We start from the raw sequence: 27781 nt of genomic DNA on the forward strand, positions 1-27781 counted from the left end.
GATTTAAAGACTTAGGAAAGACTTTAGGGGAAGGTTTAGAAATAAAATAGGAATGGTTAGATGATGAGGGTACGGAGGTGACTTGACTGAGAAGAATATGGCAGACTAACGAGGGTTAAGAGACATAGTGCATGGGGCAGAGTCAGGTGCCCACATGCGCTTTGAAGTTAGGAAAGCCAGCAATATAAAATATCAACGTGGAAACCTAAGGAGGAAGTAGATGTGGTGAGGTCCGTGGATAAGCAGTGGAAGCAAACCTAGCAATCCTGCTGAGCATTGATAATAGGCTTTTTCATGAAGACTTGGAGCCATGGAAAGGCAGATGAAGAATCTTAATTTTCAGAAATCAAAAGACCAGATAAGAAAGGCCACAATAATCCAGGTGAGAGTGCAACAGATCCAGGACTGAGACTATAGCTATGATGTGAAAACCAAAAAGGGGGATAAATTTAATAGTTGTAAAAAATTATATAAAACAAAATAACAACAACATCAGCACAATTTAACACTACAGAGAGGAGGATTCAGAAACATTAAAGGATAGAAAAAAATTAAAAACTGGTCATAGGTTTTGCTTCTGTGATAGAAAAGCTACTCATAGAGCAGGACTGAGTAAGAATACGCAGGATCCCAGCAAACCTTTAAGGGAACAAACATACTTAATGCATGGTTTTTCCTCTGTCTCTGCAATGAGGAAGAGAAAGGATAAGGTTATTTCTTTGCACTGTGATTTATTCCATTTTATCTTCAGGATCACAAGTATGTGTTGCTTAACTTTATATAAAGCTAAAAGCACTTTTTAATTGTGTAGTTCCCCTCTGCCAGTTCTTTGAGGTCATTTTATTCAGCATTGTCTAGGGAGACACGGCAGAGAGAAATTGCAATCTGTGTGGTAAAGAAATCCATAGACTTGGTATGACTGAATGTCAGGTTGAATCTCAGCTGTGGTTATATCCTTCTAGTGAATAGAGCAGAAACAGAAATGAATTATTTGTCTCCAGAAATTGTCTTTCTGTCTTTGCTTTTGGAGACAGTGGCATATGTACTAAGGCTGGAACAATTCTGCTTTGATTTGTCATCAAACACTTGGTATTGGGCTTTGAAAGGGAAGGAAAATATTGTGTAATTCAAATGAGCTTTTCATTTGAAAATGGAAGGCTCTTTGTATAGCTATCGTTCCTAATTATCAGTAGATATTTCTCTTCTAAGATGTACACCATAATTTTATGACCTGAGAACTACTCAATATTTGCTTCAGTATCTATAAAACACATTTTGATTTAATTTCTTACATCTTAGAAAGTATAACCAGATTATCTGTAGTCTTCTCTTAACTGAAAATTCTGGTAGAGGAAACCATGAAGTGGAAGCATCTCATTTCATTGTCATAAGGAAGGCTGAACTTGGAAAAAGGACTTGTTTAAGGTCACACAGCTAGGTAGTGACAGAGCCAGGAAAGTCTCAAAGCTATTTATACCCAGATGAGCCTCCTTTAACTTATGGTGTACTGTCCCTTCTCAGTGTAGGAGATTCTGAACTGTAGACAAACACCAGTGAGTATAATTGGCATTCCCCAATAAATCAGGTATCAGTTTGGATGTTTCATAGTGTGCCCATACACCTATCATACAAGCATTATTATAAATAAAGTGTAAGCACTCTGATAGTGACTGACAGGGCTTAAATAGGAGTTAAAAAAGAGACTTTTAGTGAACACTAATTATTTAAGAAATTGCCTTTTGTCTGATTTCCTTAGGAGATTTAACAAGAAAACAATACATCTGACTCCATTTTATTCCATGTTTTACTTGCTGTAGAGCCTGCCATCCTAGGACCAGGGCAAATTGCTCCCAAATTTTCTCAAATGGAAAAGAGAAGCAGAGCAGCCTCTAGTAGAGCTGTGGGCTGGGTTGGCACTCGGGCACCAGTGCTCCGTGGCTCAAGTGCATCCATCCATCCTCATGTTTCTTTTGTCCCAAATGCCCTCTCCCTTGTCCTGGTCCCTCTCCATTATTATTCTGATCGCTCTCCTTCTCATCTCATTCAAACCTCTTGAAAATTTGGTGTATCTGTACTTTGGGTGTTTCCTTGTCTTTGCTTTTTTTTTTTTTTTTTTTTTTTTTGAGACAAGGTCTCACTCTCTTGCCCAGCCTGGAGTGCAGTGGCACAGTCATAGCCCGCTGCAGCCTCAAACTCCTGGGCTCAAGCAATCTTCCCACCTCAGCCTCCCAAGGAGCTAGGACTACAGGCGCACACACCACTGTACCTGCCTAATTCTTTTATTTTATTAATTTTTTTGTAGAGATGGGGGTCTCTGTATGTTGCCCAGGCTATTCTACAACTCCTGGCCTCGAGTTATCCTCCTGCCTTGGCCTCCCAAAGTACTGAGATTATAGGCGTGAGCCACAATGCCCAGCCTTTACTTTGTTTTACAATTCCCAGCATCTGGCTTCTGCTCCTACCTTACTACTGATGAACCAGTAGTTCCTGAATTGCTAAATCCAGTGGGCTTTTAAATTATTTCCTAGATCTCTCTGTGCATTTGACCCCATTGATAGCTCCCTCGCTCTGAAAGTTGCCCATTCCCCTGGCTTCCACTGTACCATACCCTCTGGGTGGTCTTCTAATTATGTCTTTTTGCCTCCTTCCTGGACTTCCCTTCTTCCTCTTCCCCTGGGTTCATCCTCAGCCCGTTGCTCTTGCCCTGTACACTTTCCCTCAGTACTTTCATCCACCATCATGGTTTGTAGCTACTCAGACATTTTATGTGTAGTCCAGTCTCTTGTCTGCAGTTCAGACTCAAATATCCAACTGGCTTGCCATGTCCAACAGGCACCCTCCAACCTAACATGTGCAAACTAACCTCACCATCATCCCCCTTAACGTAGTTTCTCATTCTATGCTTTCTGTCTCATTTTGTGGCACTGCTGTCGACTCATTCATCTAAACTAGAAACCCAAGAATCACTTTTGGCTCTTTTTTGTCCACTTTTGTTTTCCATATCAAACCCAGTACCAGGAACTGCTAATTTTTCTTTTCTTTTCTTTTCTTTTCTTTTTTTTTTTTTGAGACAGAGTTTCGCTCTGTCACCCAGGTTAGAGTGCAGTGGCCTGATCTCGGCTCACTGCAAGCTCTGCCTGCGGGTTCACGCCATTCTCCTGCCTCACCTCCCGAGTAGCTGGGACTACAGGCGCCCACCACCACGCCTGGCTAACTTTTTTGTATTTTTAGTAGAGACGGGGTTTCACCGTGTTAGCTAGGATGGTCTCAATCTTCTGACCTCGTGATCTGCCCGCCTCAGCCTCCCAAAGTGCTGGGATTAGGGAACTGCTAATTTTTCACGCTAAACATTTCGTGAATCCATCTGCAAGGCTCACGATCACTACCACTGTTATAGTTCAGAACTACTGCTACTTGTGATGTTTCATCTCTTGCTTGGACATCTGCACCATACAAATGACCCTTCTTCCATCAGCCTTGTCACCATGCGATCCACCTAACATGCAACCCAAAGCAGACCTGCTGTGTGCAAGCTTAAAACCCTCTAGTGTTTCCCTACTCTGCCAGATAAAGTACAAAATATTCCCAAGCTAAATTCTAGCCTTAAATCTGCTGCTTCCTCCCTCTTTCTAGTCTTATCTCTAACAATTTCCTGTCTTGCACTTTGCTTTCCAGCTACATGCAACAGCTTGGAATTCTACACATGAACCATATTATTTCTTTGCACATACTGTCTACTTTGCCTCTAAGTCTCTTCTCACTCTTCTTTCCTGGCCCACTCCTACTTTTTCTTCAGTCAACACAAGTGTGTCACCTCCTCCAAGAAACTTTCCCTTATGTGTCCTGTCCCCACCCCTATCCCAACTATCCTTAGCCTTATCAGTACCCCGTACATAATCCAGTCATTACATTAATTATATCAGTATCCAATTTGTGTTAACCTGAGCTATACAGTTCATTGATAGCTGTTAGCAACTTATTTTCTTCAACTAAATTCAGACTTCCTTGAATAAGAATTTGGCACAGAACTGGAACGATCTTTGTCTGTTCCACTGCTGATAATTGAGTCATGAAGTTGTTCATGTAAGGATGCATTTATATATTTTTTAACTTTTAATTTTTTTCTTTCATTTCTTCTGAGGAAGAGCAAACAAGTCACAGATACAAGTATCTTTTCTCTTATGACATCCATACTTTATGTATATTTTACTCCAAAAAGAGGCTAAAATTAAGGAAGATGAAGTTATTGGCTTGCATGGAGCATCATAGTGTCAAAGTGTCACAAGAATCTGTTTTCTGTTTCCAGAACAATCCTCTTACTATTTTATTACCTTGTTTCTCTGTGATTTTTTAAATATTTAAAGGTCTATTTTATGTTAGCTTTATTCAGTCACATACTAAGAACACGGATTTCCCAGGGTGGCCAGTTACCATGCCAAAGAAAGGCTTTTAAAAGCTTTATTTATCCACATTTCAGATATATTTTTTTCATACTGAGAAATAGCATGCTGAGCTTTGCTGTCCCCAAAAATACTACACATGCTATTTTCTCAGGAAGAAGAGTGAGGTTTATTTTTTGTTAATGAAATGCCAAACAAGCCTGGCCGATGTGCCAGGCAGAATTAAATTGCAGCATCTTTGGCAGTAGTCTTCATTGTTCCATCCGTGCAAGTGTTTTATGAAAATTTAGCTGAAGCATTTTTTAAAAATGTTTTGGCCAGATTCTTTTTAGAATAAAGTTGGGACATTCAGAAATTTGGGCAGTACTCATGATATTATAAATATTTCCAAGACTGGCTAAATAAGCCCCATTGTGATCTTACTCATTTGATTCAGGCTGCTCTTTCCACATCCATCTCAAAACTTCAGCCCTTGGCCAACACGAGCATGAATGTAGTGGCAAAGTTCAGATTTACAAACATTGTTTGTAAAGTCATTCTATTTTTAATTTAAATTCCCTCAACCTATGTTTTACAACACTGTTTATTCACTGTCTCTTTTTGTTCCTCCTAATATCAGAGAAGGAACAAACATACATGCCTTAAGGAATCCCTTTGGAAACCAAAGTTTCCAAAAAGCACACATCAAAATGGAAAATAGACAAAAAATACATTCCAGTTTTTAAGTACATTGTCCAGTTTTTATTAACGTCTTGGGGATTGGCAAACTTTTACTGAGCTAGTTTAGTGAGTATTTTAGTTTTTGTGGAGAATATGAGGTCTATTATGAATACTCATCTCTTCTGTGGTAGCTCGAAAGCAGCCAGAGACAATACCTAAAGAGAAGAGTGTGACTGTGTTCCAGTAAAACTTTATTGACACAAACAGGCAGCAGCCTGGGTTGGGCCACTGGTAATGGTTTGCCAGCCCTCCATGTAGCTTCCCATTACTCCTCATTACTTCCATTAGTAACTTTTTTTGTTTTGATTTTCGACATCATGGAAATAAATATTAATGCTTTACTTCCGTCACGAGTAAAATTGTCGGTTATATCAAAGACAAGTGCAGGAATTTCTCAAAGATTAGAAAAAATTGATACTCTTTAAGATTTTAAAATTTATTATTTAATTTATGTAATATTTAATTTATTTATTATTTATTTAATAAATAAATTTATATTATTTATTTATTAAATAAATTTATATTATTTATTTATTAAATAAATTTATATTATTTATTTATTAAATAAATTTATATTATTTATTTAATAAATAAATTTATATTATTTATTTAATAAATAAATTTATATTATTTATTTAATAAATAAATTTATATTATTTATTTAATAAATAAATTTATATTATTTATTTAATAAATAAATTTATATTATTTATTTAATAAATAAATTTATATTATGTATTTATTAAATAAATTTATTTATTTATTTGTTTATGGGGGTGATTAGTGCAGAGGAACCCAGAAGCCCCTCATGCCAAGCACCACCCAAGATTTTTTCTATTTTTGAAGTTCCTGCTTACACAACTGTAAGTTTCTTGAGGGGAGCAAATAGCTGAGAATTTGTCTCACACTTTCACCATGACCAGGTGCATGGCTCACGGGACAGTCATATTTTCAAATGAATGAATGAATGACTAGACCACTGTATGCTATTGTCAGTTTGATAATATTGTAGACAAAATATCAGACCCGAATTTTTAGTTTCTTGGCCCTTTGTGCTCTGTTATTTCAAAGGTTCCCATATTAGTTGCACTAATAAAGGGCTAAAGAACCACGCTGTTGATGATGGTGAAAGTGGGATGTGCTTTCGCCTAAGCCCATGCTCTGAAACAGCTACTCATGGAGGTTTTTGTGGTAAGCATGTATAGATAGGTTTTTTAAAAGTAGGGTACGATTTTTTATTTCTAGTGCTTTAAATCTGTTCAGTTAAAAACAAGAAGGAACATTCTTTTTGTGGTGAATGTGGGCTGACAGCAAGATGGATTTACTAGTATTTTCTATTCTTCAGACTTGAGGTTAACATGGGCATAATGTTCTGGATTAAGCTTTGGAAGTACTTGTGAAGGGTAAGTGGCTGTAAGCCAGAAAAGATGCTATGTCCCTCCATTTAAAAATGTTCATTTTACGGAACAATGTGACCAACAGAAATTGGTAGGCTCGATGATTTAAAAAACTTGTAATTACACTCAGTGTTCTCTATGTGGAGGTGCTATGACTTATATCTCCTTCGTTTCTTTAAAAAGTACTTGTAAAAATAATAGCTATATTGAAATTTAAATAGTGAAAAGGAGCTGTACCTCCTCCTTCCCCAATTCTACTTCTTTTCCCAGAAGTATTAATTGATTCTTGTCATTTCACGCTTTTTTTCTGTAAGTACACTTGTCTATGTGTGTATGTAAAGCCCAAGTGGGACAATATTATACTTAACGTTCTACAAATTGCTTTTCGACCTAATGTATGTAATGTATCATTCCATGCTAGCCAATGTAAACCTCCTTCATTCTATTTATTACTGTACTGCCCTTTATATAACCATTTTATACTGTTCTTTCCTCCTTCTTTAAGCACTATGGACTGTGCTTTGCTTATATTCTGAAGATACTTGTATTAGTTAATTAAGGAGATGGAAACAGCCCTTCTTCTTGTGGTGGGGAAATGAATATTTACCTTTATTAATCTAGTTCTACTTTTAAGTGATTTATGAATGATTGTCGATGGCGTCGTAGAGTTTTATAGCCCTCTGTCAAATATGTCCTCAGTTCTTACAGTGATATATTTTTGTATAAATGTGTGTGTCTATAGCAATACAACCATAAGAGCTATGCCTGCACATGCACGCACCCTCACATATGCAGATTTATTTATTTCAAGTAGACAGTTCAGATGGCCAAGCTCAGAAGTGGATACCATTCTGACATGTATCTGCCTTTTGTGACAATGGCATCCTAACAGATATAGTGTGCAGATGCTGAGCTTTTAGAATATTCTACCATCCTACAATAATTGCTACATGCTTTCAGTCATATTAACAACAGCATCTTTAGCTTCCTATGTGCCGAAACCTTTTTACTATTCAGAGACAGCTATTTTTAAAATTTCAGAATTTGCTTGCAGCCTTATTCTCTGCAAGATCTTCCCATCTATTTCAACTGTGTCAAACTATGATAAAAACAGAAGAAAACAAGGATAGACTATACATGTCACTCACGTTGGCTGAGAAATAAGCTGAGAGAGCAAGAATTGGATGATGAAGGAATAAATGTAACATCATTTGAAAAAGAGCTCTTCTCTTTCAAGCTATATATAACTCTTCCATTGTAAACTAAGACTATTAATAACAATAATTATAATAATACCTTAGACTTCTCTAGTGCCATATAATTTACAGAGTCTTCCTTAGCTTTTAATTCCTTTCATCTTTTTGACAGTCTCATCAATTAGTCAGCACAGAGCTTATTATTTCCTCTCTATTTCCCCTTTCTGCAGTTATTTCTTGCTGCTCTTTCCACACCTGGTGCATCAGGGTCAGACACGTAGAAGACTTCCCAGCCTTGAACACTACCCACAAGGCATTATGTTTGGGCAACATGCTTGGTGATATGTTAGAATGTGGAAATTTGTGCTGAGGTTAACATCCCCTTAGGAGAATACAAATCATCAAAAAGCTCTGGTCAGATAACTTAGAATGATTGAAGTCATGCTGCATTTTTGAAATAGAGACCTGTGACTATTAAAAATGGATAGCATGGATTAATTCCAAAGATTTATTCTCAGTTATACCATAGAGTCATTTGCATTCCATCCATTTCTCTAGTAAATTAGCCACTGATAATCATAATTATGACCCTTAGGTACAATAAGACAATGAAATGCCTCCTGAATTATTAAAAAGTTTAATTTATGTCTACTCTATATGCAGTTTTTGAGTATTTTACTGCATTTCCACTCACTGAAAATTGGTTACCTGTACATATGATAGATACATAAGATTAAATTTTACTCATGGTAATATTTCATTAGAAGAAATTCCTATTCCTAGTGTTAAGCAAATGTGGTTATGTTATACACAGATTTCCTCTAGATTTCTGTTTGATAACCATGATCTTGACTGACTTGCTTGTTAGCTTTAGGTAATTACTTAAGAAAAATAATGCCAAGCATCTGCCTGATAATTTGTTATGAGCCAACATTGTCACATACATTATTTTATTTATTATATGAGCCCCCAAAGGCATTATTACCAGCATTTTATAAAATAAGCCTCAGGAAGCATAAACGGTTTGCTCAAAGCCACATAGGTAATAAGTGGCAAAGAGGAGACACAGTTCCATCTGTCCAAGTCAAGAACTTTTTCCATCAAGGCGCAGCCATCTTGGAAACTAGTCTCTCAGCATTTACATCAGGGCATTTCAGCAAGTCTTGGGCCTCTCCACATGTAGGCCCACCTGGCAGTGTGTCTTTTTAGAGCTTGTCCAAGTAGGTAATATCAGCCAACAAGTCAGAGATCCAGAAAGCTTGTAATCCTGATTATCTGTGCAAAGGGATAATGTTTCCCATAATACATTGCATTCCATCAACTTGGAGATAGGTACACAGAATGCATCCTTTTGTAGAGACTGCTTATTTATTCTACAATACAAGCAAGACCATGATAGAGTAGGACCCTTTGTAATAGTCTTTTACCATAGGTAAGAATGGTAAGCTTTGAAAAAAAAATACAGGTATAGACATTCTCCATTTACCTTGGATACAAAACAAGTTTTCCGCCTTTGTCTGATAAAAAGAACAGGCAGTGCCCACTCTAAAGAGGCAATGTGAAATAAGAGATAACTCTGAATGGGCTTGATAATCACCTCTGGCTTTCTAAAAAAATTCTAATCAGAAATCTGTTTTTAAACAAGCTGCCCTAATGTGAATAAGTGACATGGCAGAGTCATTACCTTGAACATGCTCCTATGAAAAGCAGCAAAAGAAGGTGAGGGCCATCTTTGAGGAAGACCGAACTTTGTCATTAATATTAAATAATTGTTTGTAAGAAACAAATGATGTCTGAAAGTAGGGCTGATCTAGAGAAATTGGAAACATTAGAGCAGGTTTCAACTTTTTCATGAGATATTACTGATACTGAATGTAAATTTCGAACCAGAATAAAGCTGATAACAAAGCAATACTACATTCATTCATTCTGGAATATTAAATAGAAATGGCTTCTGTATATATTAAGCCACTTATAATTATTTCTGACATGTTGAGTGTACTGGGGACAGAGAGAATAGAGGGTGATTGGGAGAAACGAATTTTTAATGGGATGTCAGTCTTTAAAGATTTGAATGAGTGGTCCCACAAATGATCATTCTTTAAGTATGACATTGCCATTTAATAAACGAACAGAGAAAATATTGAAAGGAATTCTGTCAACATTCTGGAACAACTGTAATTTTGCACAATCAAGCAAAATGACAAGATCAAGCTTGATGTCATGCTATACGACTTGTAATTCTGTGAAATTATAAAACTTATGAACAAAAGGGAATGAGAAATGTGTAGCATTGGCATTGGGAGCAGCAGGGAGATGCGGAGCCTGAGATTCCAGTTCTGTCCCCTCTGACCCTGCTGATATGCAAATTGTTTCATTATGTAAAAAATAGCAGGGGTGAAACAATCAAGGTTTCCTAAGAAAAGAATTTCCAGTTTCACCACAGAAAAGATAAGTTTTGCATTTGGAACATCTGAGAGCATCTGAAGTGTTGTCTTATTAAAATTTATGATCATCAGAATTAATTCACATTCATTTCTTTAAGAACCAAATCACCTGGGTTGGATTTGTGTGTGGAATCATAAAAAAAGGATAATGAGAAATGACAGCAGGTCTATGGAGTAGCCAACGAGAGACACTGGGTAGATGTGAGCTTTTTAAACTTTCCATTTGATATTTGGAGATTATTTGTTGGACTTCGTATATGATATGAAATAAGGAGTATCCTTTCCAAAACTTAAGTTAAAAGATCTAAATGTCTTTAAAAGAGACCTAAACATGCAACAATAAGAAAAATGAAACTGCCACAAGAAAATAGGAATGTTGTAATTTGTTCAGAAAATCTGAAAAGCACGTTTGATGGACCTCAAGCAGCTGGGGTGGAGAGAGTGGGGTATGGAGTAGCAGTAGTAACAGCTGCAGCTAATAATGTTTGTTGAAGATACTGGAGATAACGCTGTGACTGACACTGTGCTTAAGTAACTTAAAGATGCTCTCAGATAGAAAGTCTGAACATCGGATAACTTCCCCACATAGTTACTGCATGAGTCCATTCCCTTGGCTAGGGAAGCCTTATCCTCTCCAATGAAACCAGGTTGCCTTGTTTAGCTCCTCGCAGTCTTTGTTCTTCACATCCCCCGGTTGTCTGTGCCAGTAATTCACGGTTGAGGTTGCTGACGTCTCTTGCCAGTAGAAGTCATTTGTGTCTTTCCTTGTGTTTCCATTTTCCTCCTAATCAGTTAATTGCTATGAAGAATTTATTTCTTCTCTAACACTTCAACCGTCTCCTTCTACCCCCACGGGTTCTAATTCTAAAACTGCTGCTCACTCTGTGAGACTTTCGGCAGAAGGCTGTCTCTGGGACATGCCATCCCCATCTACAGACCTGGAGACTGATGATAGCTGAGATCCCATTTCAGGATGAGAGTTTTCTGGCCAGGCGCAGTGGCTCACACATGTAATCCAGCGCTTTGGGAGGCTGAAGCGGGTGGATCACCTGAGGTCAGGAGTTCGAGATCAGCCTGGCCAACATGGCGAAACCCTGTCTCTACTAAAAATACAAAAATTAGCTGGTGGTGCATGCCTGTGATCCCAGCTACTCAGAAGGCTGAGGCAGAAGAATTGCTTGAACCTGGGAGGTGGCGGTTGCAGCGAGGAACCTAGGTGGGTGCAGTTGGGATTCACATTGAGACACATTGATCGTGCCTTGTTTTCAGTCTACTCTCTTTGTCCCAGATGAGGCTACACACTAACCCCTTTATTCAAAACTTTAATTCTTGACCAAGGCACTACCTATATACATCAAGACTTTCTTTCTTTGAGGATTGCCAAAGAATATCTGGTCTCTGAGGTACTGGGAAATGAGGCAAAAGTGTCTCTCTTCACTGCTAGCTCCTTGGGGACCAGCAAGCGGCTCTCAAGTTGCGTGGTGGCCCAATTGGAAAAAGGCAGTTCGGTGCATCCTGGGAATATCCAGGTGAAAGTGTGAGATTTACCTAGAATAGCTTCTGGGCCTCTGGGGTTTTCACGCTGTCTCTGGTGAAGGTGTCCATTTTAGAACTGAAGCAAAAAGGTTTCAATCCGTTCCGTTTTCTTTGTATAGCACTTACCCAGTAGCTCCATACAAGTGAGCACTCAGTAATTAATTTTCTCCTAGTCCTTGCATTACACTTTCTTTGGGGTGGAAATTTCTATTTTATGCTCCAGAATAGCCATTTCTAACTCACCCATATGGCCTCAAAGAGTTGGGACTTAAACATAAGCCTATAAGCACTCAGATTATTGAGAAGTATGCATAAAAAATGGACAAGCTGAAGATATGGACAATTTTACTGATGTTTAATTGCACAATTGTTAAAATTGCATCACTGCCATCGAGGTCAATTTGACTTAAGTAACTCTGTTTAGAAATATGAATTATGATATAAAAACAATTAAGCAAGCAATACTTTTATGTTATTTAAAACCTTGCTGTATAGGAAAAGCTACTTTTAGGCCAGGCACAATGGCTCACACCTGTAATCCCAGCACTTTGGGAAGCTGAGGTGGGAAGATCGCTTGAGCTCAGGAGTTTGAGAGCAGCCTGGGCAACATAGCGAGACCTCATCTCTACTAAAAATACAAAAAATTAGCCAGGCATGGTGTCGTGCACCTGTAGTCCCAGCTGCTTGGGAGGCTGAGGCAGGAGGATCACTTGAGCCCAGGAGATTAAGGCTGCAGTGAGCTGTGATCGTGCCACTGCACTCCAGCCTGGATGACATAGAGAGTCCCTGTCTCAAGAAAAAAAGAAAAAAAAAAAAAGGCTACTTTTAGCTTGTTAGGTGATAACATTGTAAACTCTGATGACTTTTTAGGTGGTTCTGTCACAATCTGTAATTTGTCTATTTTCTCAAAAATAGGGGGAATAAAATTACTTGTGAAAATATGTCTCAGTGAATTTTTAAATCCAAATTGTCCCTGTGCTGAAAGGATTTCCTGTGAGAAGAACCATTTTTTCTTAAATCTGTGTTAATACTTTCACACTACAATGACAAATTTTAATTGTTAATGCTTAGTTGCAGCTGAAGGCTAGTCTATATAAACTAAATATAATAATAACAATAGTTCATATTTATCAAATGCTTGATATGTGTCATGCACTGGGGTAAGCATTTTATATGGATTAATTTATTTAATCTTCACAATCCTAAACTGTAGTACTATTTTCATTCCCATTTTATAGACAATGGAACTAAGTCATAAGGAAATAAAACAACTTGTCTAACTTGGAATAGGTAGCATCAGGATTTGACCTCAGTAGGCCTGATCCCATGAGGTTACATTTAGGTACATGCTCTATTCCTAGGCCCAATTTAATCATTTTTATTCTTACAGTTCCTTTCTTATGTGATAGTTTTCACATTTACAAACATCTTAAAATGTAAGTTTTGAAAGGTGTAAAGGAAATCCTGAAGGAGATTTAGAAGAATGAGTGAGTGAGAAATAGAAGAATGAGCCTGGCGGACGGACAGAGTAGTTTACAGAGTAAAGCTCTAGTTCCAGGCATGTTAATTCCACTCATATAGGAAGGAAAGAGCCAATGTAAAAACACCACTTTTTAATTTAAATCTCTATGCATAATGATATGCCAGTTTCAACACTGTGGCTAGGCCAAGCGCGGCACCATCTAAGAGAAAACAGACACTGGCGCCAGACTGCACAGATTCAAATCCATCTCTACCATTTACTAACTATGGGATCCAGGGCAAGTTACTTGCTGTCTCTGTAATCCTGTTTCGTCATCTGTTAAATTGGGCTAATAGCATCTATCTTACAGGGTTGTTGGGGGATTAAATGAGTTTCTATACACAAAGCATTTAGGACAGTGCCTGGCACATAGTCAAGTACCATAAGGATGTTTGCTATTTCATTATCATCACCACCACCTCCACCGCCGTCATCATTATCTTCATGTCACTAAAATATGTTTGGCAACAATTTTATATTTATATTTAGACATTCTCAGGGCTTTCATATAGAAAAAGAAGATACAAAATTCAACTTATCTTGGATGAACTTTTCTAAACAAGGCAATTAGAGCAACTAGATTTCTTTTGTTTTATAATTTGAATGGTAATTTAAAAAACTAATCAGCCAGATGTTGTCATGACTCCATCTGAAGTTGGAAGTTTGCACCCAGCGAAAGGGGATTTGATGTATAAATTGCACAACTATCAAACTTCAACAGAGTGACTGAACACTTATCTTGAAAATCTTAAGTTGGGATTGGCAAAAAAAGAAAAACAATGAGCTACTCCCATTTGCAAAGTCCAAGTGATTAGGGAAAATGGGTTTGAGTTTGACCTAATTAATTTATTTTGGGGTGATATTGATAGAAGTAAGTGTATGTCATAGATAACAGTTCTGATAGATTCCCACACAGTTAAACCTTTGCTTCTGCTTTCTTCGATGAATCGAAATGCGTGCACTCTGAAGCCCTCTGAGAGCATTCACAGGGGTAAGACAGGCTTTATTCCTCCAGTGCAATTTGGTTGAACTCTGCAGCTCACCTATGGGGAAGGCTGGCAAAATTCCAAAGGTGATTAGTGTCGTTTCTATTATTTCACAGGGTGGAGTGTGTTTGAATGGATGGAAGGGAAAGCCTATAATTTCATGGCTGTTAGTAGAACATTTCTGCTAAACCACTTTTTATCTAAAACGTTCCAGATGAGTCGAGGGCACGGTACTGTCACCAGAATCGAATGCACCCATAGATGTTACTAAATCTTAACTAAACAAGTCAGAAAAATGTAAATATTTCCTCCAAAATGTTGATTACCTTTTAACCCGTTTGTGTGTGTGTGTGTGTGTGTGTGTGATCACAATCATCTTTTTAATTATTTAAACTCTGTGGATTTCTCTATTAATATAAGATTAGCATTGCGAGCTTAACCTGGACCAGTTGGGAAGAGGTATTGCATTTTAAAATTGTGCCACCATTGTCTTGTTTAGGAAGAATGACTTGGGTAATACCAAATGTTGAGTTATCAAGTATTTCAATACCCATATGCATCATCTGCTGTAAGTGTAAGCATCTTCTCATTCTTATAGATTCTTTGAATTACATTATAAATGACTACCATGTCAATAGATTAGAACAACAATCGTGTCATGGCTTTTTTGTCGTCATGGGTCATTTTCATCAAATGTTCAGTAATTTCATTGCACTGTGTAATTAGGTGAAGAAACTCCACCCGAGCGTCCATGGGTCAGCTATGTGGACTCTAGCTGCCAAAGGCGCTTCTCCTTCTGAACAGAGCGCTTTGCTCAGCCAGTGTAGACATGGCCTGATAAACAATGGAACTTCTCCCTTGAGAACTGGAGTTTGGATTGATCTAATTCTTTAATTCAAAAATGTGCACAGGTTTGATGAGTGGTTAAAATGCCTGCCTTTTAGTGAAACAAGAGCTTAAATTGACAGTACTGTGAAGAATTCAGTAATTTATAATGAACTTGAAAGGCAGTAGCACTCACTGTTGCAAAAGCTAATCAAGGGACTATCAAATCAAAGTTTTTACATGAGCTTAAATATCTGTGGCAGGGAGGTTGTTCCTGCAGGTTTATATCTGTCAGATCTTAACACTAAACCTGCCAGAGTGTAACATGGTCCTGTCACTTTTAACCAAGATGTCACATATATTGTGGGAAACACGCTGCTCTGCATTTTCTTTTCTAGGATTTTACTAGGAAAAGCAAATGTAAAATAAAGTTTTTTTGTTTATTTGTTTGCTTGTTGTTGTTTTTCTTTTAACGCTACATTTTTATTTTGCAGATTCTCAGGATGATGGAGTGAGTGATGGAATAGGTTGCCAACTGTAGTTACTCCACTCAGCACAGAATGGCTGCGGGGAAATATAATCAGACATGCCCAAAGAAGTCTGCTTAGGGTGAAACAAATAACTTTGAGGTTTAAATCAGGTGTGTAAAGAATATTGGAAACATGACTTCTTGTTGTTTTGTTTTTTTTTTGTTTGTTTGTTTGTTTTTTTGCATTTGTGTTTGTCAAGAAAAGTAGAAAGGCTGATGCTTCTTGCCTGTTTTTCCAACTCTTTTAATGCTATAAAATGCACCCCAATTTTAACTCATTCTCTCTCCTAGGATTTGTTATACCCTGTTTACTCCCTTGAAGGTCCTCTATCTCATCAAAGCTTTAGATTTTAAAAGCATGATTGTAGATTTTTATTTTCAAAGAGATTTTGATTTTGGAGATATTTTAAAATTGGGAATTGAACTCAGATAGGCTTTACCATTTGCCTATTTTCTTAGAAGAATAAATGCTATTTGCAATATAAGAGTTAGCTGCCAGAAACCTAAGAAAGTTATGTTCAAATTATTTTTACAAATAGATGTTCACATCACCTTTAAACAGTAGTAGTGGCTCAGAAAAAATCAAGCAAAGTTAACATCTTTTAAAAAATACAAACCACATTGCTTTACAGGATGAGGTTGTGCTTAATAACGTATGCTTAATTCATTCAGAAACTACACGATTTTTGTTGCTATATTTTGTTAGAAAGGAAGGAGAGACTGTTTCTACAGGTGTCATACAAAAATCAATACTGAGCCAAGGATTATTGGATCCCATAGAACCACGGAGACTTGGCAGTGAAATTCTTCCAAAGGTGAGTAGGGGCATTGATTTCCTTTCCCATGCCTGCAGAAATATGACACAATTAACAGAGGCTAAATTTAGACAGGAAATAAGTCTGATTTGAAACTGTACTGTAAAAAAATTAGTGATACTTTTTTCAAACAAATAAATGAGAAAATGTAAGTAGAATTTCAACATATACATTTCTCTTATTTATTTTCTTAGATTCTTTTCTTTATTCTCTTGGGTACTTTTGAAAAATAAACCCCCAAAAATGGACTCCTTGACTGACATTTTATCTGTAATTCAGATCCTGTGATTTCCACGTGGAATACTTGCATTATACGATATAAAAGAGTCTTTCTCTTAAACCTATAACCAAGAATGCAGCAACCCGTCAGTTTCCAAGAAAAAGCATATTATCTACATAATCACAATCACACTTACAAATATGAGCCCATCACTAACCTTCCTTATTTAAGCTATGTATTTTTCTAGCTAATTTGTGCTATAATGTTTAGACACAAACTTGTTTGTTTACATATTTTACAGTTTTTTCTAGATTTCTTAAAGCTAAAAAACTATACATAACATACTGATTGTTTGACTGCATTACTTAGCATTCCATCCGTGCAGGCAGATGGTGTTCCTAGGTTTGGAAATATAAATCCCATGGGAAGTCAGCTGAAGACCATTTTATGCATCACTCATCCTGTTAGAGCCCTGTGCTGTTCTGTCTCTCTATAAGGTAAGAGATTTATTGTGAATTGGCTTCCAGAAGTAGAAAATGTTGTATGCTAATGGATGTTCCTTCAAAGTGGCTTCTGGAGCTCATATAGAAATTGTTTTATAAGCAAAAGAATAATTGGAACAATTCAAGTTACGCATACATGCATGTTCATCTGTCCCCAGGTAGCATTTGGTTGTTCTATCCTGGGATCCACATTCTATAATATTATCTTCTTCATGTGAAGTGAGATGGTAAATTGTTAATTTTTATAATGAATTTGAGCAGAGTAGAGGATTAAGGAAAATAATTTAGGCCTCAAAGTAGAAAATTGGCAAATTACCATCTTGCTTTGTCTGGGGATAGATATAATTTGAGTTTTAGTAATTTGTGGCATCAAAAATGGATTATAAGAAAATCAATCCGGGTGCAGTGACTCACACCTGTAATCCCAGCTACTTGGGAGGCTGAGGTGGGAGGACCCCTTGAGCCCAGGAATTTGAGGCTGCAGTGAGCTATGATTGTGCCGCTGTACTCCAGCCTGGGTAACAGAGACCACATCGCTATAAATAAAATAACATTAAAAGATAGTTAAAATATAAAATGCCTGCACATTCACAGTAATATAAAAACCTTAGCATTTTTTTTTAGATTATTACTTTTTGCTGGCCAGTCAAAAATTCTTACTTTTTTTTCTTATTCTGAACTTTCAGACTGGCTGAAACCACAACGGTTGTTTACAATTTATGCTCTAACTTTGGATCACCTAGTTAATACTCTGACTCCGATTATTACCAAAGACGATGTTCTATAAAAGATATTCTCTATTAGAAGGATGCTCCTGCATTATTAATAAAATCACAGGGAAAATGCAACATTTTGGATGTCACATCTGATAAGGTAAGATTTTATCATGTCTCGTAAGATATGATTTCATACGATTTTACTTATGACTATCCTAGCCCCAGGAAAGTTTTCATTTATCCATTTGATATAGAAATCTATCATATAAAGCTTCATATACAATTATTTAAACTGTGACCTAAAAGCCGGGCTATTGAATATCTTTTGTTTATGTGTAAGTCACATTATTTTTACTGTTTTTTTCATCCTTTGCAGCTTAGAAAAATATAACTCAGTACACCATACAGCGTATTTAAATTAAAATATAAATTATGTACATCATTATTCTTATGGGGGGGGAGCCGCTGGGAAAGGCATGCTATTCTATAACCCTGGACAAAATTTGACTTTTGATGTGTGAATTCTTAAATGTGCACAAACCAAAGACAATGGCATATATACTTTGACACATTCTGAAGTTAAAAGAGGACATGAGGATTGTGTGATAAGTGGCGATTGTGTCTACTATTGTAATAATATAATGTCTGCATGACGAAAAAAAGTACAAAAAACAATGGCGAGATGATGGAGAAGCTGAACATAAGTAAAATTCCAGGTACCTGTTGATGCAATATGAGGATACTAAAATATCTAGCCTTCTATGTATGCTATATATACTGTAATCCATCAGAATGGAGGCACTGTCTTCAAGTCCAAAAATATTAGCAGTCCAACACTGCTACCCTGTATACTATATTAAAATCCCTCATAATATATAAAATATATATTATCCATGTCTGAGCAACGTGATATAGCCGTTCTCTCTTTGGGTTAAGTATAGCTTATGATTTTCCTAAAATGTCACAAAGATAAGCATCTACTAGATAATTCGTGATTTGTAAATATCATGACTGTCTGAAGGGAAGTGGCAATTAAGGGAAGCATAATTATCTTCAATGTGAAGAAGGTCTGGGATGATAACTTTGGGGAGCACAGTGTCTTTGGCTCCTTAGCATTTTCTTGACTTGCTTTGTTGTCGTCCTTCTGGTTCTTTCTGGATCCATCTCTCTTTTGTTTCCATTTGAAACCTCTATTGTATTCCAGTTGGCAGTTAAAGAACAGAAACACAGCAATAAGACTGCGTGGCTACATTTTCCCAGTGCCACCAACTGGGATTTAAGCTGACTAACATTTTGAAAGCCCAGCCCATTTCATTCACAGCAGGATGGCAGGTAAAAGCATTTCTGTATTAAAGTATACACTTTGTTTCTTCAGGTTCTCGGTCTAATTTCTCTTGTTTGCCAGTTGGGGGAGAAATGAAAGTAGGTTGGGGATGAAATGCCTGGGGTATTTAATCAAATGCCCAGCAACTCCTGATTATAGGATGCAAAAATTTCACTTTCGAGGATTAACTATGGTGGATTTTTTTCAACCCAAATGGGTGTACCCTTCTCTCCAGCATGTTGTGGGGCTACTTTCTACCACTGCCAAAATAGAATGTAGTAGAAGAATTAGAAGAATTCCAAGTAGTTTTAATAATAACTCCTGGGTTATTAAAAATTAAATATCTGGAGTAAAAAAAATCCCATTAAATATACATGTTTGTGAAGTACCTCAAACATATATGTGTTTTACAAAATTTTACGTGTCATTATTTGCTCCTATTAGAAGAAGAAATTGAGAATGGGTTTCACAGTGTTCTGTTACTTTGATTACTGTGTCCTAAGTGGTAAGTATAAACCTCCTTATGTATTTTGTGAAGCTCACTTAATGAAGCAAATATTATAAAAACACACTATCATATCACTATGCTGATCCTTGACCTTTTGGCTTGTCACTCTCTTGTGTTGGATGTCTTTTTCTCATGTGCATGCACATGAAGCTTGGGGACAGAAAGAGTGAGGAAAAGCATTAGCCCTGCTCCCTGAATAGTAATGGGTTGTGGAATTGTCTTTTTGGAGGGGGCTTCCCCTGGGAACAATGAAATTGGGATGAATATTATCAGTTTGCATTGACATTGAATGCATTTTTAAGGGAGCTTAGATCACTCTATAAGAGTCATCTTGGATAGGTGAATGGAATACACAGTTGCAGTAGGAAGACTAAAGTTCTGAGATGTGTCAGATGACAGTGATAATATCATAACTCATTTTATGAATGAATCAAAAAGTTCCTCAGCTAGTGCCCACATACTCATATATTGAAATAAATTTTACAAAGCCTCTTCTTTCCCTGGAGTCTGCACATATCCCATCTTACCATGGAATATAAACCTGCTTTGCTTGGTTTTGTATTCCATGACCATCCTCTAGATATTTCTTATCAGATTAGGTCAACAGTTAACAGAGAATACAGTGGAAAAGTAAAATAACATTTTCAAAGTTTTAGCAAGAAAAATATGAATAATTAAAGGTGAATGCATGTGCATGCTATGACTGTACCTAGAATCTTTTCAAGGGCTTGAGGTCCCTCTGTCTTAGTAATTAGACAAATTCTGTAGCCAGTTTGGCCTCACCCTGACAAAGATTTTCTTTTATAAATGTCCTTTGGGCCCATGAGGAATTTTGGACCCTCATTTATTTTCTAAAGACAGGGTTCAAGATCAACAAGTTCAAAATATTTCAAAGTTGCCACGCACTTCTCTGTTTAAGTATAGCAGCATTGCTGTGGATATAAACAAAATAATTCAGACACTGACCAGGGCAATTCCACGGCACTCTAGTGCACTAAATGACCCCCTCATTGTCTAATAACATGAGGCCTTACGTCTGTTTAGTGCTTTCTGGTTTTCAAACCCTTTCCCATGATAGTCATGAATGAGGATGTGATTTAGAGAGGTAGGGCACAAGGATGATTTTTTTTTTTTTTTTGCCTTTCTTTTTCTAACTTGTTAAATGAAAAATGCTAGAGAATAAAATGTGTTTTGTTTTTTAATCAAAGAAACACATATAATGTGAATTAGAGCATAATTGTCATGGTGAGGAGATGGGGAAGGAGGCAGTCACCCTTCCGCTACTGTGGTTTGTAGGGGTCCACTGTGCTATGTTAATAAGTTTACAGCTCAAAAGAAGGCTGTACCATTTCTCTCTAATGTGACATAAAGTTAATAGACCCCTTGAACAGATTCATCTTGAAATATGAAGATCAATCATCCATGGTTCAGGTCAAATACCTGCTCACACATATTTACTGAGCAGACTAGTCCAAATTTTTCAACAAAGTAATAATACAAATAGAGGAGGGGAGAGAACAAGGACTCCTTGGGTCTAGGGGTGTTTCCCCAAGCAAGTTTTAAGCAAAACCATTTTTCATTGGAAGCTTTGTGATTTAGCTTAGAAATTCACTCTATTCTGTTACGATTATTTTACTATTTTTTAAAGTTTTAGTAATAAGGGGCTTTGGCTTCCTTGCTATGGGGATCTAGAATATTGATGTTATGTATGAATGTGGGTGATATGATGAAAATATTACCAATTAAGTTTGGTTCACAAATATGGTGGTTGAACCAGAATTGGACTGCTTCGCATTTCTGCTCTACCACTTATTAGCTGTATAAAGAGTTTCTAAACCCGCTTCTTCACCTACAAAATGAGGAAAGTAATCATCCCCATCCCCACAGAGTGGTTGTAAAGATTAAACAGGATAATGAGTATAAAGCCTATGGTAAGGGGTTGACGAGTCTTAGCAATGATCTTTAATATTGTTGTTATTTATTGCCTGTCTTTGCATGTATACACATATCTTCTATATACAATTTTTCTGTGTAATGCATTATGATTCAAAAAATGTTGCCTAAAATTACCTGATAAAAATATTAAAGAAAATTCTGTCAGGCAATCGTGGTAACTACAGAAACTAGGAAAATCGTGAAAAGGCAGTACCTTCTGTCAGCATTACCAGCCTTTCTTGAGAAGTCCTTATGGGCTCTGCCTCTCTGTTTTTCTCTACTGCTAAGACCTCTTTTCAATAAGGACCTGAAATTCATCCACACAAAGATCTAGATGACTGAGAACATTTGAGGTGCTGCCCCTGTGAAGGTCACTGACCTTTTATTAAGGGTCAGATGCTAAGCTGATGAGGTTTCAGGCATCGGTAGCAGCTGGAGACATTTGTCTGACAGTGTGATCTACCCCTTGCCTTCAGGAGCTCTCCTCAGAGTGGTAATGGTTAAGTGGGCCAATGGGTAAGGTTAGTTCTGCTGAAGGTGCCCGCTGGGGCTGTCTATGGGGTTTGTCTGACATCCTCAAAGGCTGCCTCTGTCTCTAAGCCTGGGACCATTTAGGAATGTCTGTCAGCTTTTTCGATTTTTTTTTTCTTTTCTCACATTTATATCTGTGGGTTTTGTATCTAGTTATACCTTAAACACAACCTGTAATCCTTTGAACATTTTTTCCTAATATTCTTTATTTTTGGATATACATCAATTTTTTTTTCTACCCACATCCCATCCATATACTCGTTCTTGCTTGTCCATTGTATTTCTTTCAGAGATCTGTATTCATAATTGTTTTTCACATATCCGACTATTTTTCTGAGACGTTCTCCTGGAATATTCTTTTTAAAAATGTAACTGTTTTACCTGTATTTTCTGCACCCATATTTTGGGATTTGAACGATTGGGTTCAAATTTAAGCTATGCCTTCACTAGCAATGTATGCTTAGAAAACCATTTAATTTCTCAGCTGAGTTTATCAGAGGTGGAAATAGAAGGCTCTGCCCATAGTATTGTAAAAATCAAATCAGATCAAAGTGTTTTGTAAACTCTAAAATGATATAGAGCTTTTTATGTTTTCTTCTTTTTCTTTTTTTTTCTTTTTCTTTTTCTTTTTTCTTTCTTTCTTTTTTTCTTTTTCTTTTTTTTTTTTTTTTTTGAGACAGAGTCTCACTCACTCTGTTGCCCAGACTGGAGTGCAATGGCATGATCTTTGCTCACTGCAGCTTCCACCTCCCAGGTTCAAGCAATTCTCCTTCCTCAGCCTCCCGAGTAGCGGGGATTACAGGTGTGTGCCACCACTCCTGGATAATTTTTGTATTTTTGTACAGATGGGGCTTCACCATTTTGGCCAGGCTGGTTTTGAGCTCCTGACCTCGGGTGATCTGCCTGCCTTGGCCTCCCAAAGTGTTGGGATTACAGGCGTGAGTCATGATGCCTGGCCTATGTCTTCTTTTTACTCATTACAACTAGCCCCTCATGCATGTTTTTAAAAAGATGGGCATGAAGAGACACATCATGTTTAATAATTTGTGAAAGGAGAGATAGGATGATCTATCTTTTGACATTTTTCCCCATTACCTGAAAGAACTATTCTGTGCATTCCCATGATATGGCTGTCAATTGCCTTCTCCCAGCATTATATCATTCAACGCAGAGAGGAGGATTTTCTCCGATGTAAATGTAAGAGAAGAAACGTCCGCTGGTAAACAGAAGCAGCCTGTCCTGCTGCTTTGGGCCACATCCACAAACTGTTTCTCAAAGAGTTCAGATCCTTTTGGAGAGCATCAGTGTATGACATGGTCATATACTGACTGAATCAGTCATGGATTTCAGTCCATGATTCATGGACTGAAATCAGGAAGCACGAGTGCTTCAGGATCCTCTACACAAATGAGGGATGATATAAGTTAATATTTATCAAGAACCTACTGTGCATAAGACACTTCCAATAATAATGACTGCTGACTTGAGGTTTTTGCCAGACACTGCATAGGCACTGAACTACAGATTTTATCCAAGTTATTTGATCCTTAAGCCACTCTGTGACACTGGGATTATTACATCCACTTAACAGTTGAAGAAACTGAGGGCCGTCTGACACCAAAGCCAATATTAATTGGATTTTCCTCTAGGATCCTGGGATGCAGATATTATGATATGCATTTTGCAGCTAGAGCCATTGGGACACAGAGTGTTTAAATAACTTGTCCACATAGCTCTATGTGGAAGAGCTGCAATCCCATTCAGGTCAGCCCGACCCTGAACACTCCACTGCACTAACTTGCTGAGTATCTCTAATCTTGGGAAGAATCTTTCTTTTAGTTTTCTTTTAATTAACAATCAACTATGGATTGATACTTTCATGAAACAGAATACAATTGAATTACTAGAAAAATAAAATTAAAACCCAGACATACAAGACACAAACTCAATTTTCTATTATTAGATTCAACAAACATAAAATTACTCTGCCACTTTGCTATAGGTGTTTCTAAATGATTGCTCACAATGTCTGTGCCTATTTTGTGGTGGACCAGTAACAAAACTGCTGGACTCAACAGCCAGCCACAGACAAGGCTTTGAGAAGCACTTGTCTAGGACTGTGGAATATGACCTAGCTGAAGATAAGGCAATTTCCTTATTCATTAGCAGAAGTCTTGTAGGCATGGATTTCATTTCAGTATTTACCAGTAAGGCCTTGGGTGATACCAAGGTAGGAAATAGACTAAAACACAGTTAAACGTTAAAAGTCATTGCCCCTACTTTTTGTGCTTTTTTATCTAGGGAAAGTTAAATGGAATGTCTTAACAATATACCCACAGAAATTAAATTAATTTTGTATGGAATACGTACTTGAAGGCCTACTGTCTTGTAACCTACATAACTGAGAAATGTAGACCATTGTAAATTAGCTTATTTGATAAAATAGGTATACCACTATATTACAGGTATATTACTTTTTCTCCAGAGGACAGGCTCATTGTTGTGTTGATTAATTAACATTCTCACCCACCGTATCCAAGCAGGTTACAGAAATTAAAACTTGCAGGATGACAAAGCCAGAAAAGCAAACATTTCTGGTTAGTTCCCACAGTGACACTACAGAAATGCCTGTCACCTGCCTCTCCTTGCTGGGCAGAGCAAGTTAGCTCAGCATTGGTCCCCTTTTCAGCATTTGTCAAAGCAGATCTTAGAATGGCCATGAAAAATAGCTGGTTAGTGTCATTCAGGGGAGAACAGGGACTATAGCAGGTACCTGTCTCCACCCGTCGAGAAATATCCACAGAAAATAGATGAGAGAACAAGCCTTAATAAATAGACGATGCAAAAGTTGCTATTTTTGTGCTTATTTGGCAATATTATATGCCAGATTTCAAGACAAAACTTAGTTTATCTTGTTTCCTGGCCCACCCCCTCAAAGCACATTACTGCTGTTTGGAATGCCGCACTAACTCAGTATTAGTATGAGTTACGGTTGATAATGATTGGACTTTAACTTTAAGGAAGAGGTACTAGATTAGAAGATCTGTTTGGACCAATCATTGCATTATATGTGTTGTAGTCATGTCAATGTAGGACTTTTTCTGCAATCAGTGGAGGTAAAAATAGTGGCAGAAAGTAGAAAGAATCCTTGTTTGTCTTATAATGGAGACTTTCTTGGCCATTAAATTGGTGACCTTAGTGTCCTGAAGTTCAAATGAAACTGCTTCATTCTTGTTCTTAAGCAATGCTTTGTCTTGGTGTAAAATCTATTATTTAAATTTAATGTAATAATTCATGCACTGATTATTCATTTATGGAGTGCACACTTATGCACCAGGTCCTGTGGGAGATTGCTAGATCTTGGAGATAAAACTCTGAATACTTGATTTTTCCCTCAAGAAGTTTCCACCTTGGTTGTGGAGGCACACAGAGGCAGACATTGAAAATATTGTAGCATCTGCTATAATAAATGATTTTTTCTGAGACAATCTCACTCTGCCACCAGGCTGCAGTACAATGGTGCAATCACAGCTCACTGCAGTCTCCACCTTCTGAGCTCAAGCAATCCTCCCACCTCAGCCTCCCAAGTAGCTCAGACAACAAGCTCATGCCACCATGCCTGCCTAATTTTTTCTTTTATTTTTAATAGAGATGAGGTCTCACTAAGTGCCTAGGTTGGTTTCAAACTTCTGGGCTCAAACGATCCACCCACCTCAGCCTCCCACAGTGCTGGGATTCCCAGGCATGAGCCACTGTGGGGCCTCTGTGAATGTAGAACTGACAAGCTCTGGCTGTCAAGTCAGGAAGTGCTTCACAAAATAGTTGACATTTAGCCTAGATAAGGAAAAATAAATAAGAGTTCTAAATGTAGTAATAGTAAACACTTATATTGATATTCTTGTACAATGTGACTTCCTTGGGCTCTTTTGATTCATGACCTATTTTCTTGGGAGTCTTGGTCTCCCAATAGAGCACCTGTTTTCATGGACTCTTTCATGTTATTTCTCTGCTTTTCCATGTCATGTTCCTTGTGTCTGGGCAATAGCTAAAAGTTAGTATGGCTAAAAGCAAATTTTGTTTATGCTTTCCATATCTCTCCACTGCCTGTCTTTACCATATTGATTTCCAGCAGCTTCCTTCTAGTTTCAAAAACTTAGCATCTGTTGATTATTTTAATTTCCTTCTTCTCCTATAGCAAAATTCATCAGGAGTTAACAGGCTCCCAACTTTTAAATAGGACTTTAGCCTTGCCTGCCAGGATCTGCAATACAAGGCACACCTAAATTGCATTTAATTTGTTTAAACGAAAGCTTATACTGACTCAATTTTATCGACGTGAACTTTGACCACATGGAGACTTTAGTTTGAAAAAATTAAAATGGGTAAATTATCTATAGGGAGATTAGAGAATTTAAAAAATACTCCCTTTCTATTATTGTTTATTTTTTTTAATTCCAGGAAAAAAAAAGGTGGGATGCTTATTAAAAAAAATAAGCACTTTGAGGACTAATGACTGTAACCATGCACTGCTAACTGGCAAACCAGACGAAGTCCACAGACAAAAAAGATAATGTTTAACAATGGGAAAAATTCCCCAAGTGAGCCAAATAGGCCTCCTCGTGATGTCTGGCTGCAAATTAGACATTGGTGAATCCACCCAAACTTGGAGTCATTAATAAATGCCAATGCTACAGTAAATGTCAACTAAAGTGTGAAGGGAGCAAATCCCTGCATGCTTCAGGAAAGTGGAAAAAGTCCATCTCAGATCTTATTTTTGTACAGACACACTTTCTATTCCCATCTAGAATATTGCAGTTCAGACATGGATAATGACTAATGCATCTTAAGATGCTCACAGTCACTGCTTGATAAATATACGTCACTATTCATTTATTAAGAAAGACCAATACAATTAAAACTTTTTTTTTCTTTTTTTCTGAGAGAGAGTCTCATTGTGTCACTCAGGCTGGAGAGCAATGGTCCCATCTCATCTCAGTGCAACCTCTGCCTCCTGGGTTCAAGCGATTCTCAGGCATGTGCCACCACGCCCTGCTAATTTTTGTATTTTTAGTAGAGATGTGTTTTCACTATGTTAGCCAGGCGGTCTCGGACTCCTGGCCTCAAGCGATGGCTCACTCCTGTAACCCCGGCACTCTGGGAGGCCGAGACAGGCAGATCACTTGAGGTCAGGAGTTGGAGACCAGCCTGGCCAACATGGCAAACCCCCATTTCTACTGAAAATACAAAAATTAGCCAGGCCTGGTAGCACACGCCTGTAGTCCCAGATACTTGGGAGGCTGAGGCAGGAAAATCGCTTAAACCTGGGAGGCAGAGGTTGCAGAGCGGAGAGATTGCTTCAGTGCACTCCAACCTGGGCGACAGAGTGAGACTTCATTTCAAAAAAAAAAAAAAAAAAAAAAGAATGCACAGATGCACAAACTTTAATGAATAGGTTTAATCTAAATCTTAAATACTAGGTTTCCTAAAATACGTTTCTTATTTTATGTCAGTATTTTCATCATAATATTATAATATTGCCTTAAAAGCATTATTAGCTCAATGATCTACATGTGTAAAGAGTATGATATCATAAAACCTTACCTTTTACTTTTTGGCTTTTGTATTACCAATAAAGAGGGATTCTGAGAATTGTATTTATTTTTGTGAACAT

At 37.3% G+C, this 27781-nt stretch overlaps 1 protein-coding gene and 1 non-coding gene across 15 annotated transcripts in view; both read left to right on the forward strand.

The window, feature by feature from the left end:
* LOC134807503 (uncharacterized) overlaps window positions 1-27781 on the forward strand; it is a 162736-nt gene that overhangs the window by 45342 nt on the left and 89613 nt on the right. For 9 of the 14 annotated variants that reach the window (XR_010148131.1, XR_010148127.1, XR_010148128.1 and 6 more), the window contains 5 exons: window positions 15524-15669; window positions 16265-16373; window positions 16963-17090; window positions 17783-17969; window positions 19017-19144. The gene's annotated coding sequence lies outside the window, so the exon portion shown is untranslated. The remainder of the gene's footprint in view (window positions 1-15523; window positions 15670-16264; window positions 16374-16962; window positions 17091-17782; window positions 17970-19016; window positions 19145-27781) is intronic. The other 5 variants (XM_063786006.1, XM_063786002.1, XM_063786008.1 and 2 more) reach the window with 5 other exon arrangements.
* Window positions 14970-15038, forward strand: MIR1251 (microRNA mir-1251). The gene has a single exon (NR_035607.1). It is a non-coding gene; the product is annotated as a microRNA mir-1251 (primary transcript).

This window comes from Pan troglodytes, chromosome 10 (assembly GCF_028858775.2).
Source record: "Pan troglodytes isolate AG18354 chromosome 10, NHGRI_mPanTro3-v2.0_pri, whole genome shotgun sequence".
In the NCBI taxonomy this organism is placed as follows: Eukaryota; Metazoa; Chordata; class Mammalia; order Primates; family Hominidae; genus Pan; species Pan troglodytes.